Source organism: Pelobates fuscus, chromosome 8 (assembly GCF_036172605.1).
Source record: "Pelobates fuscus isolate aPelFus1 chromosome 8, aPelFus1.pri, whole genome shotgun sequence".
NCBI lineage: Eukaryota > Metazoa > Chordata > Amphibia > Anura > Pelobatidae > Pelobates > Pelobates fuscus.
Window position 1 is genome coordinate 129,556,087 of NC_086324.1, and position 13,776 is coordinate 129,569,862.

Here is a 13,776-nt window from a genome sequence, read left to right on the forward strand (position 1 = left end):
GTGCATAAATAACAAGATTTGCATAATTTTCAGCTATCAATGCTCCGGTCTCCACACTGCTGGTCCCGCCACCTTGGCTGAGATCACCAATCCTGATCATCTCAGCTAATTAAATGCTACCTCATAGAAAGTCATTGGGAGGTTAGTGTGCATGCACGAAAAATCACTGTGCCGCACCAGTTTGCATCTTCTCATAGAAATGCATTGAATTAATGACTATGTGGAGCATTCAACATCTCCATGCAGAGCGTGTAGATGCTGAACGTAAGTCCTGTAAAGATTGCTGGACCTCATCCAGGAAGCACCTCTAGCAGCTGTCTGAGTCATAGCCATTAGAGGGCAACTTAGGCAGGAATGAAAGCACTGCCTTTTATCAGAAATGGGTGCATTTACATTGCTGACTCTGTAGGGACAGCACCTATTGGGCTGTAGTAGTTCTGGTGACTATAGTGTTCATTTAAAGTGCTAATTTTACAGAAATAGGAAAATGTGTAAAAATGTGACTCTAAAAAAGCAGTTTTAGATTGAATAAAATAATAATCTAACAATAGATTTAAAAAAAAATAATATAGTCAACTACAAAATATAGTAATAAGTGCTTTTAAAGTTGTAAGCAATTTTAGTTAATATAGAGTTTGAAAATAGAATGTATATTGTGCAGGGCTGAGCAGACGTTGGAATAACGTAATCTAAGATTAAAACAAGTAATATTTACTTTACTATTTTAATTTGGCATTAAGCAGGGTAAATTTATGTAATATTTATGGAATTTGGTATGCAACCATGATGTCTGCCCTTTTTATCCTCTGGGATGTTGGATTGGAATAAAAATGAGAACTTGCTTAATGTTCCCCTCTACCTGTTAGCTACCAGATCAGGTAGACATAATATATAGCCCAATGTCCACACTCATCTGGAAGCGTTCCTTCCTGTGGTCACAGGTCCTACAGTTTGGGCAAAATATTAAACTTAAGAACTATTGTCTAAATGACATATTTAACCTTGGCTCTGGTCATGGTGAGCAGTTACCTCATTATATAAATCTGTATACTGCACAACATGTTACACTAGGAGTTGCTTCTGTTTCTCTTGGTTTTTTTTTCGTCCAAACAAACATCCTTTAGACAATAGGGGGGATTGTGTCACCTGAGTACAGTCCTGCTGAAATGATCTGAGCCTGTCTTTTGAGTCTTTTGAGTGTAACCAGTTTCTCTCCATATTCACAAAAGTGTTAAAAGAGTACACAACACAGAGCTCTCTGTTTCACCCCCAGTTGTGCAGTATTTGAACAAATGTTAAATATCCCTATTTGAGGGGTAATTGTGTGCTGTATTATATTTTTTAGCACTCCACTCTGGAGGCTGGTGGTCATTTGTCACCCTAATCTTTCAGAGGCGGGTGAGAGACAGGGCCGGATTAACATAGGGGCTGATGGAGCTGCAGCTCCAGGCCCAGGCCCATGGAATAGGCCCATTTAAAAAAAAAAATAAAAAAAAAATTTTTTTTACTTTTTTTTTTTTTTTTTTACACACTACTCTTAGGTTTGCCACCTGACTGGTATTTTACTGGCACAGCCGGTATTTTAGGCTGCCTGGCCGTGCTGGTATTGCAGTAATACCGGCAATATACATGCAGGTATTTTTCTCAGCGTAAATGGAGATTACTCTGCAATACCAGCACCAGCCAGTAGGGGTCACTGTGTGTGGAGAGATGCAGGGATAGGAAGTTACAGCATATCCCTGCCTCTCTCTACTACTCACTGATCCGTGGGGGAGCAGCAACACAGCACAGAGTCCAGACAGCAGCTCTACAGCTCAGATAAGTGAGGGATGGGGGGGGGGGGGGGGGGGGAGGCAGCAGGGACACTAGGGGACACATGGGGACACTGAGACACATGGGGACACTGAGACACATGGGGACACTGAGACACTAGGGGACATATGGAGACACTAGGGGACATATGGAGACACTAGGGGACATATGGAGACACTAGGGGACACAGACACTAGGGGACACAGACACTAGGGGACACTGAGACACTAGGACACAGACACTGGGAGACCTGGGAACACTGAGACACTTGGGGACAGTGGAAAACATGGGGACACTGGGACACATGGGGATGCTGTGAGACATAGGGACATTGGGAGACACTGAGACATTGGGACACGGAGACACTATGTCCCCATGTCTCCCAGTGTCCCCATGTCCCCCAGCCAGTGTCCCTAGTGTCCGCAAGTCTCCCAGTGTCTGTGTCCAATGTCGCTCAGTGTGCCTAGTGTCCCCATGTGTCCCAGTGTCCCTATATGTCCCAGTGTCTCCATGTCTATGTCTATGTCTCCATGTCTATGTTTTTGGGCATGTTCACCCCCTTTTGGCAGGTCTGGTCACGTGATTCGCGCCAGTGACACACCCTTTTACCCTGTCCATTGACTTCCTGCTTCACTGGACACTGCTGTTAGGGGGTATGGATTTACTTGAAAGATGAAAGCATAAATTAGAGAGAGATTAGCACTCTAATGTATGTGTTTTCGTATAGCTGTATCCTTTGAGTTTCCCTCCAACAACATCTCCATCAGATACATGACACTTGGGAGGTATGACTGTTTTAGTGTTTTTGGTCGATAAGATTCCGTAATTAGGCCCACCATAATTGTCAGCACCAGGCCCACTGTGCTCTTAATCCGGCCCTGGTGAGAGAGATACCCACTAGAGTGTAGTAGCAGCGATTATAAATATATTTTAAACCATTGTTAAGTGCCCTCTTTATGCACAGAACACTTTTTGGATATATATCTGAATTCTCTGCCATGGGGATAGAGGCCAGGGTCAAGGTTGTACTGCACGGTGTGGCACAGCCAGTGCAAACTGAAACATAACGGGCAATATCCTCATCAATGGTTGTCCATATGACCTCTCTCTTGTCTTCTGCTTCATGCAGACTATGCCAGGATGACCTGCATGTAAAATTCCAAGAATCTGTTGTTGTAGCACAATAGGGATAACAACTTTTTCTCCACCGATTAAATAGCCATCTCGTATTGATAACTCCTTGTTTGGAATAAATTGGAGTCTTTAGTGGCCAACACTTGCATACATAAGCAATTATTTCCCTCAGCACAGAGTCCTTGGCTGTCTCCTGTGAAATTTTGTTATCTGTTATCACCTCACTAAAAGTTATTGCACCTCTTTCTGTGGTAGTTAATTGTGAATCCATTTTCAAGGAAAGGCAACTGCATTGGCATACAGGGGGTTTGGACAATATTGCATCTGATACTTATATTAGGTCCCCAGAGTTAATGCTACATCGTCTTGTAGAGAGTAAACAAATATATATATATAAACAAAGAAGGATCCAGGATGCACTCACAGGACTTTGACAAAAATAATGTGGTTTATTTACATAATGTGAATTCAGCAAACAAAAACCGACGTTTCGACCTCTGCGGGTCTTTTTCAAGGTTGAAAAAGACCCACAAGGTTGAAAAAGACTCACAGAGGTCGAAACTTCGTTTTTCGTTTGCTGAATGTACATTATGTAAATAAACCACATTATTTTTGTCCAAGTCCTGTGAGTGCATCCTGGATCCTTCTTTGTTTATATATTGGACGCACTGTGGATGGCACCCAGGCAGATATATTCATAACACCGGTAAGGAGAGTGCCAAGCTACTTATTTATTATATATATATGTTGGAAGGCCATTTGGCCTGAATTTGTGGGAGGAGTTATGATCCTATATTAACCCTACGCCCCCTACGTACCTTTGTTGTGCAAGCTGTTTGTTGGTCAGACAAATAGACTGTTCAAGGTCAGCATTTGCATGAGATCCACTTCCAGGTCATACAAGACACCATTTTGGTTTCACCTTTGCTCCATGAGGTCTCCTACTCCAAGCTGTGTCCAGGAATCCTGCAGCAGGGCTTTCTGTTAATCCAGTGGCCTTCTCTCCGGTCAGCATCGCATTTGGTGTCTCAGGGACTCTCAAACCGTAAGTTGACCCACCTGTTGCACCAGGATTAGTTCCCACGGCGTTCAGCACAGCACGGGTCCTCACTTTACGGTTTCCTTTCGGTTTGCACGGTTCTTTTGTTACCTTATACTCACCTAGCTGTTCATGTAAAATCTGTTGTTTAAAAGCTGTTTTGGTTAAAATCTGTTGGGTTAAAAATCTGTTCGGTTAAAACTACAAACTGACCCCTACCGGTCTTTTGGTGTACTACAGGCTTCTCAGACATTATTGTATTTCATGTACAATCCAACGAACCACTGCATTTTTGCCTACATACTGACCACTACCGGTCATTCGGTGTACTACAGGCATCTCAGACATTATTGCATTTCATGTACAAACCAACGAACCACTGCATTTTCACCTAGACACTGACCCACTACCAGTCATTCAGTGTACTACAGGCTTCTTAGACGTTATTGCATTTATCAGTCTTCAAGAAGCGGTATCCCAGTACCCTGTATTACTGTATCAGGTAAGTAGGTTTACCAGTTCTCTTTTTCCCTCGAGGCCTCATTCAGCCTCCACTGCCTCATTCAGCCTCCCTACCTCCCAAAGTGGGTTCTAAACTTCCAACAGGCCAGTTCTGAGATTCCTCACGGCGTTTAAAAACATCAATCACACAAACCTACACCACCTTGCTACTACTTATACTTTTCTTCAAACAGAGCTCCAAGAAGATGTACCCAGTATTGCTGCATTCCGGTAACAGGTAAGAAGGTTTACCATTTTACGTTTTCCCTTGAGGCCTCATTCAGCCTCCACGGCCTCATACAACCCCCTACCTCCCAAAGTGGGCTCTGCACTTCAAAACGTACCTGGGCTAAGATTTCTCACAAAATGTCAACAATATCTTAATCATAATCCACCATATTACTACTATATTTATCGGTACATGTTTTGTCATTTATTTCTACATATCATTACTTGGACACCAAGTCCTATGCCATCAACAACCTACAGTCTACCTGGTTCCCTGCTTTGCAGGATCAGGTATTGGTAATCTTACTCACTGCGATTACGATTTTCCTTAAGGCCTCACTTTGCCTTCGTATCATTCAAAAAATTAACATTTATGGGAACCCAGGGGCTTGCCTCTAATTTACGGACCAACGTTCAGGTCCCTCAGCTTACCCACGTTCGTACGTTACAGTATCTCTGATACACACTGTGGTGGAATCTCGGTAAAAATAAATTTAGTAGGCCGAGATTACCACGTGGCATGTGTACGTGCATATGCTGACGTATCGATCAGTTGGTTGCACGAGGCAAGATACGATCAGTAGTGTACGGAGCATGTGCAAGAATACAGGATGTAGTATTCCCCTCCTCCATTGTGCTGGACAAGCCATGCGGTCAAGCAGGAAGTTAATTCTTATTTGTATTGATTGGTCAAGAGAATGTGCGGGTGGAGCTTAATATGGGAGGAGTTATGTGCCTATATAAGGAGCCTGCACTATTGTCCGGGGCTCAGAACTTGCTGTATTTTGGTGACGCTAGTCCCTCTGAGTCCCGATCGGTGATCCAATAAAGAATCTCTTCCTTCCTGAAGAAACCTGTGTCCATCTCTCTGTGCTTGGCTTCCGTCAGTTTCTCCGGTATCATTTGGTGCATTGGCCGGGAAGCTCATCGTTCAACGGTAGCTGAGAGGCAGAGGCGTGAGACGGTCTATCTTTGCCCACGTTCTCTACGGCTGCACCCCTGAACTTCTGCGTGGACCTCCCTTCGTCTCGGCGCCACTGGTCTGTTGTCCAGGAGATCATCGGCCTCTACGTGAGAAGTGCTGGGGTGTCCCCGTCGATGAGTGTGAACTCAGGTTCAGGAACGAGGAGGTAAGACAACTGCTGTTTTAGACGGCAGACCCACTAGGGGTATACCGATTGTGCGGTAGGCCCATAAGGGGTTATTTGTGTATGGAATCTGCCCCCTCTGTCGGAGGGAAGGAGCGAAGGCGCACCGCTCAATCGAACGCTCTTTAGTCAGACCGTTTGATTTGGTTAGTCAGGCGGGGTCCTGTGTAAATAGCCCTAGCCGGACACCGGTGTCTTGTCTAGACTAGCGTTCTAGGGTGTATATTACGTTCGCTAGGTCGGAGGGACCGGGAGACTAAGCGGCGCCTGTGTAAATTCGGTTCGCTAGCTCTCAACCTATCTTGGCTAAGTGGGAAGGCGTGTAAATTTGGAACCCACTAGATTTTTGATAGTAATCGACTAAGAGGCGCCTGTGTAAATTCGGTCCTCTAGCTCGCTATATGTGGTGCTTGGGCAGTGTGGCTAACCAAAACGGGTGTATATAGTTTTAGGTAGTCCATCAAGGTACTGGCCAATAGTTTAGTTGGGAATTGTAAATGTGATAAAGATTGTTTAGTAAAGTGTATATCTTGTTAGATAGCGCGAGCTCAGCCGTCTAGCGAGAGTGTTAATAGTGTGTTGCTGTATTATAGTGCACGGTACCATAACCCTGTATATTTACTGACACTGTATATAAGTACTAATCATTGTCGTCCATTGCATGTTTAACACCATAACCACTAATAATTGTATTGTGACCTTAACTTGTGCTTTGACCTATGCTAACCGTACTGTAACCGCTATTTGTAAAAGACGATGTTACTGGGGTGTGTTATAGACGGGTAATTCGTATATAGAGAATTATAGCGTGGGTGATTGTATAGTTTTGCCAAAGGGCATAATATTGATTATCTAGTGACTGGTGTAACAGCTGTGTGTGTACGGGAATTCCCTGAGTGTTTATTGTGTTATTGTGTACGTTTCACTTGGTAACTGTACCACGTGGTGCTGTTGCCAGAGGAAACGGGTGTGACTGTTGAATAGTACGCGTGCATAGTATTCGTTGTCAACGACGTTCCATTGATAAGTATGGGCGCGTCGCAGTCAACGATTCCGGATCCCTTAGGTTGTATGGTGAAGAATTTTAAAAAGGGATTCAAGACATGTGATTTTGGGGTTAAAATGTCTCCTGTACGTTTGGTCACTTTGTGTACTAGGGAGTGGCCTACTTTGGTTGCGGCATGGCCGCCACGTGGCAGTTTGGATCCAACTCTGGTACAGCGCTTACACGTGGCTGTATCGGGTAGGCCTGAACTTTACGGCCAGTTTCCTTATATTGATTGTTGGAGACAGGCCGTAAATGACTCGCCAAAATGGCTTCAGACATGCCACGAGGAGCAATGTCGCCTCATGGTAGCTAGGACTTGTTTGTCCACTAGGACTGGTGTTAGGCCCATTTTGGACACGCCCCCTGAGTCCGAGATCCCTTTGCCGCCCCCTTACTTTCCGTTAAGAGGAAGTGACGCAAATGCAGGAAGTCCTGCAACCCTTCCCTCATTGCCCTCATCCACTTCCGCTTCCTCCTCCAGTACAGAATCCACCCCCTCTCGTACTAAATCTCCCCTTCCGGAATCAGAGCCAACCCCCATTAGATCCGAATATCCTGATTTGGCGCCACTTCAGACTTCCGGTCAAGCTTCTTCTAGCTCGACTCGAAGTGTTTTATTTACAACCTTTTCCCAAAACCAAGCTCCCACATCCCCATACCCTATTCCTCCCCGACTGGAACCCATGACTGACGCCCCTCCACGTAGCCCCATACAAACCCGACAACTGACCGGTACCCAACAATTAAAACACTATCAGATGCCTCTTCGTCTGAATCCTGGGCCAGCCTATATCGATGCCGCAGGCCAAATGGCACATGCTGACCCAGTCTTCGTATATGTCCCGTTCACGACAACCGATCTCTTAAATTGGAAGACCCACAATTCCTCGTATACTGAGAAACCACAAGCTATGACTGATCTGTTCACCTCAATAGTACAGACACATAACCCGACATGGGCTGATTGCCAGCAGTTATTAATGACTTTGTTCAACAATGAGGAAAGGACAAGAATTAATCAAGCGGCCATTAAAGCGCTAGAGGATAAAGCCCGTACTTTGAATCAAGCCAATCCATCAGCATGGGCCGCAACACATTATCCCAACACCGATCCCGATTGGAATGTAAATGGTGCTGATATGGTTCAACTCAGAGCCTATAGAGACGCTATAATTGCTGGCATGAAAGCCGGAGGAAAGAAAGCCATTAATATGTCGAAGACAGTTGAGGTGATTCAGAAAAGTGATGAAGCGCCCAGTGTCTTTTATGACCGATTATTGGAGGCATACCGCTTGTATACCCCCTTTAATCCGGAAGACGCAGATAATTCCCGAATGGTGAACTCCGCCTTTGTCAGCCAAGCTTACGGAGATATTAAGCGCAAGCTACAGAAGTTAGAAGGGTTTGCAGGTATGTCCATCACCCAACTAATGGAGGTAGCGAATAAGGTATATATGAATAGGGAAACAGAAAGTAAGAAAGAGGAAGAGCGCAAGATGCGTAAAAAGGCAGATATGTTAGCGGTAGCGATCGCAGGCGTAGATAGACGGGGCCCAGATAGAGGCGATAGTAGATGGAGTAGGGAGCCTTTGAGTAGGAATCAGTGCGCGTATTGCAAGGAAGAAGGGCATTGGAGAAACGAATGTCCACAAAGAGAGCAGTACGAGAGAGACCAACCCAGGGCAGGTTACGGAAACTTTAGAGGCAGAGCGAGAGGTAGAGGAGGCCCCGGAGGGAGTAATGGTAATAGAGGGAGCAATGGGAACAGAGGAAGTGTTAGGGAAGATAGGTATTTCCCAGCAGCGCAAAGGTCCCGCGATAGAGAAGGCAGGGACTTTGTAGGATTGGCTGACACGGTCATGGAGGACTATTGATACCGACCGGGCTCCATCCCCCTTGGTCGAGCGGAGCCTATGGTCGATGTATCAATAGGGGGAAAAAGGAGTGCGTTCATGATCGACACTGGTGCTGAACATTCAGTGGTGACTAATCTAGTTGCTCCTCCATCTGGAAGGACTATTACTGTAATAGGAGCAACTGGAAGAAGTGCTGAAAAACCGGTTCTTAAAAGTCGACTCTGTACATTGGGAGGCCACGTAGTAAAACATCAATTCCTTTATATGCCTGAATGTCCAGTCCAATTGCTGGGACGTGATATGCTATCAAAATTACAAGCGCAGATTACGTTCCTACCAAATGGAACAACATCCTTAAAGTTTAATGGACCTTCAGGTATTATGACATTATCCGTACCAAAGGAAGAAGAGTGGCGACTTTATACAGCGTTGACTAGCCAAAACCCTAGGAGTGATGAGTCATTATTCAACATACCAGGAGTTTGGGCAGAGAACAACCCACCAGGACTGGCCCGCAATATTCCACCTATTAAAATTGAACTAAAACTTGGGGTTTATCCAGTGAGCCTAAGACAATATCACATCCCGCAGAAGGCTAAGAAGAACATCCAATCTTATCTGGATAAGTTCATACGGTATGGTATCCTAAAATTCTGTACTTCCCCCTGGAACACCCCATTGCTGCCTGTTCAAAAGCCCGGTACAGATGAGTATCGACCTGTGCAGGACTTGAGAGCAGTCAATGATGCGGTTGTTAGTATACATCCAGTTGTACCCAATCCATATAACCTGCTTGCTTTAATTCCGGGCGGGGCTACTTACTTTACAGTCTTAGACCTCAAAGATGCCTTCTTTTGCCTCCGAATTGCCGCAGAAAGTCAATGTATTTTCGCTTTCCAATGGGAGAACGCTGTAACGGGCTCAAAACGCCAAATGACCTGGACAAGACTGCCCCAAGGGTTTAAAAATTCACCTACCCTATTTGGTTCAGCTCTAAGTCAAGATCTACTGGATTTCGAGTCCATCCCAGGAGAGTGTGTATTGTTACAGTATGTAGATGACTTGTTGATAGCAGCAGTTACAAAAGAAATCTGTCAGCAAGCAACGCACGATATACTACACATTCTCTGGAAGGCAGGATACAAGGTGTCTAGAAAGAAGGCTCAGTTGTGTTTGCCAACTGTCAAATATCTGGGATTCCATATCTCTGAAGGTCAAAGAATTATGGGGCCAGAGAGAAAAGAAGCTGTGTGCCAAATACCGATACCCAAGAATAGAAGACAAGTGCGAGAATTCTTGGGGGCAGCAGGCTTCTGTAGGATATGGATTCCCAGCTACGCGATACTGGCAAAACCTCTGTACGCAGCTATCAAAGGTACAGAGCACGACCCCTTCTTATGGACTCAAGAACAGCAAACGGCATTTGAAGATGTGAAGAAGGCTTTGATGAGTGCCCCAGCATTAGGTCTACCTGATCACACACGACCATTCTACCTGTATGTACATGAGCAAAGAAGAATGGCTGTGGGAGTATTGACACAGTACTTGGGATCATGGCAAAGACCTGTTGCCTACATGTCTAAGCAATTGGATGCAGTGGCCAGCGGACTTCCACCTTGTCTAAGAGCCGTAGCTGCAGCCGCCCTGCTAGTAGCTGAAGCCGATAAACTCACTCTGGGTCAAGAACTTTATGTACGAGTCCCACATGCAGTACAGACGTTGTTGGATTACAAAGGAAATCATTGGTTTAGTAACAGCCGTATGACCAAGTATCAAGCAATGTTGTGTGAAAACCCAAGAGTGCATTTAGAGACTGTAAACACCTTAAATCCAGCTACCCTTTTGCCACAACCTACTGAAAGTCAACATGATTGTTTGGAAGTAATGGATGAAGTATTCTCAAGTAGACCAGATCTTCGTGATTTTCCCATCCAGAACCCCGATGTTCAATATTATACCGACGGCAGTAGTTATGTGAAAGAAGGGATCCGCTATGCAGGATATGCAGTGACAACAATAGACAAGGTGATAGAAGCTCGGCCACTGGCGAAAGGAACATCAGCACAAAAGGCAGAATTGATAGCACTGACACGAGCGTTACAATTGGCTGAAGGTTTAAGAGTGAACATCTACACGGACTCCAAATATGCGTTTTTAACCACTCATGCCCACGGAGCTTTGTATAAAGAAAGAGGACTACTGAATTCAGAAGGCAAAGAAATCAAATACGCAGCTGAAATCCTACAACTATTGGAAGCAGTGTGGGAGCCGAAAGAAGTCGGTATCATACATTGTCGAGCGCATCTGAGAGGAGATGGTGATGTAACCAAGGGAAATCGGATGGCAGATAGTGCAGCTAAGCGTGCTGCTGAATCAGGAAGACAGGAATATGTGGGGCATATAGCTGCTCTTATACCAACTCCACTGTCCCAATGGACTCCAGTTTATACAGCTCAAGAAGAGGAGTGGTTAAAGACTGAACCAGGAAAGTATTTGGAGAACAGCGGTATCAGCGGTACAGTGGTATCAGCTAGAAGATGGAAGAATAGTTATACCAGCATCACTAGCGGTAGAAATTGTCCAAAATTATCACAACGGGACACATTCTGGGAGAGACAGCACAGAAGAATCTCTCAGAAAACATTTCTACATACCAAGATTGTCCAACTTGACTCAGGCCATTGTACGAAGATGTGTAACGTGTGCTAAAAATAATGCAAGACAAGGACCAGTAAAGCCACCAGGAGTCCAGTTTATGGGGGGACTCCCCATGTCCGATTTACAAATTGACTTTACAGTGATGCCTAAATCGGGTGGACATCGTTACCTGCTGGTAATTGTGTGCACCTATTCAGGCTGGGTAGAAGCATGTCCTACTCGTACAGAGAAAGCAGGAGAAGTTGTGAGATTCCTGCTACGAGAAATAATACCCCGATATGGACTACCCTGTTCTATAGGATCGGACAATGGTCCAGCTTTTGTTCATCAGTGCCTACAACAACTGACTCATATGCTTGGTATAAAGTGGAGGCTTCATACAGCATATAGACCCCAGAGTTCTGGTAAGGTAGAGAGAATGAATAGAACTATTAAGAATCAGTTGGCTAAAATGTGTCAGGAAACCCAACTTAAGTGGAACGTTCTCTTACCCATAGCTTTATTGCTAATCCGGAGTACCCCTACCAGAAGGATGGGCCTCTCTCCTTTTGAAATCATGTATGGGCGACCACCTCCCGTACTTGGTAACTTAAGGGGGGACTTGAGTCAGTTGGGAGAAGGAATTACCCGGCAGCAGGTTGTAGAGTTGGGTAAGACTATGGAGGAGGTACAGAAATGGGTACAAGATAGATTACCTGTGAATATTTATCCCCCTGTTCATAGTTATCATCCAGGAGATCAAGTGTGGATTAAAGAGTGGAATAATGTACCGTTAGGGCCCAAGTGGAGAGGTCCTTATGTTGTTCTTTTGTCTACCCCTACAGCGATAAAAGTAGCCGAAGTGACTCCGTGGATACATCACTCCAGGGTTAAACCAGCAGCAGTCGATTCTTGGCAAGTTACAGCAGATCCAGAGAATCCCTGCAAGATCCGGTTAAAACGCACGACTCAGTCGGAGTAACGAGGAACTATTGTGGATTACAAATTTTATTATTTTTGGGATTTGGTGCGTGAGTGAGAAGGCCATAATAAAGCCTGTCCGCCCACCGACGTATAGTATATAAGCCAGGGAAAGTCTCGAAGGGACTCCTGTGAAGACGAGCAGAACTCCATTCCCTGCAGCCCTTACATCCTGGAAGCTGAGGTGCCTTCGCACGGACGAAGACTGAGGATGACGGCGAAAGATGTGTTGATGATAATGTTTATTTATGTGTATTTTTATATTCAGGAAGGTAGAGGTACCGACACTCCTAGCTGTGAGGTATGCATTAAAACTACAAGAACAGGTAACCATATTTCCCAAACCCTAATTTGGCATTCACAATACGAGTGTAAAGGAGATGTATCGAGATGTAGATACCTAAATATAGACTATAGTGTGTGCCATTTAGGAGTAGGAGAACCTAAGTGCTTCAGTCCAGAGTATCAACCCCGTACAATTTGGTTGACTCTCAGGAATGGAGATCCACAGGGGACCCTAATTAATAAGACGGTGTTAGAATCCGTACATTCTTCGGGTGTTCTGCTATTTGATGCGTGTAAAGCGATATCAAGTGGTAGAAAGCCGTGGAATGTATGTGGGGATCTTAGATGGGAGAGGACGTATGGGTCTAATGATAAATATATTTGTCCCAGTAGTAAAAATAAATATGTGAGTCCTAGATGCCCAAATAAAGACTATAACTTTTGCCCATATTGGTCTTGTGTGGGGTGGGCAACTTGGGGACAGACAGTAGACAAAGACATGATAGTGACTAAGTTGCCTACCAGTCCATATTGTAAGTCTATGGAATGCAATCCAGTCCATATACTTATAAATAACCCCGATAAGTTCTTAGACAAGTATGGCAATTTATTTGGGTTTCAAATATACGGGACGGGTTTAGATCCTGGGACAGTATTGTTTATAGGGATAGAGACTGATACGGTATCCTCCCAAACTCATCAAGTATACCATTCCTTTTATGAAGAGATGAGTATAGATAATAAGATCCCCCATAATGCTAAAAACCTGTTCATTGACTTAGCTGAAAGTATTGCCGGTAGTCTTAATGTTACCAACTGCTATGTGTGTGGAGGTACTAACATGGGAGACCAATGGCCTTGGGAAGCAAAGGAGGTAATGTCCGGTTCTGAGGCAGTTGACCAATTAATATCTACACAAGCCGATTATCATATGAGTGTTAGAGGTAAATCTGAGTGGAGATTAAAGACCTCCATCATAGGTTATGTTTGCATAGCAAGGAAAGGAATAATGTATAATACTTCTGTAGGAGAATTAACTTGTCTAGGGCAAAAAGCTTATGATGATGATACAAAGAATACAACTTGGTGGTCGGCTTCAAATGTCTC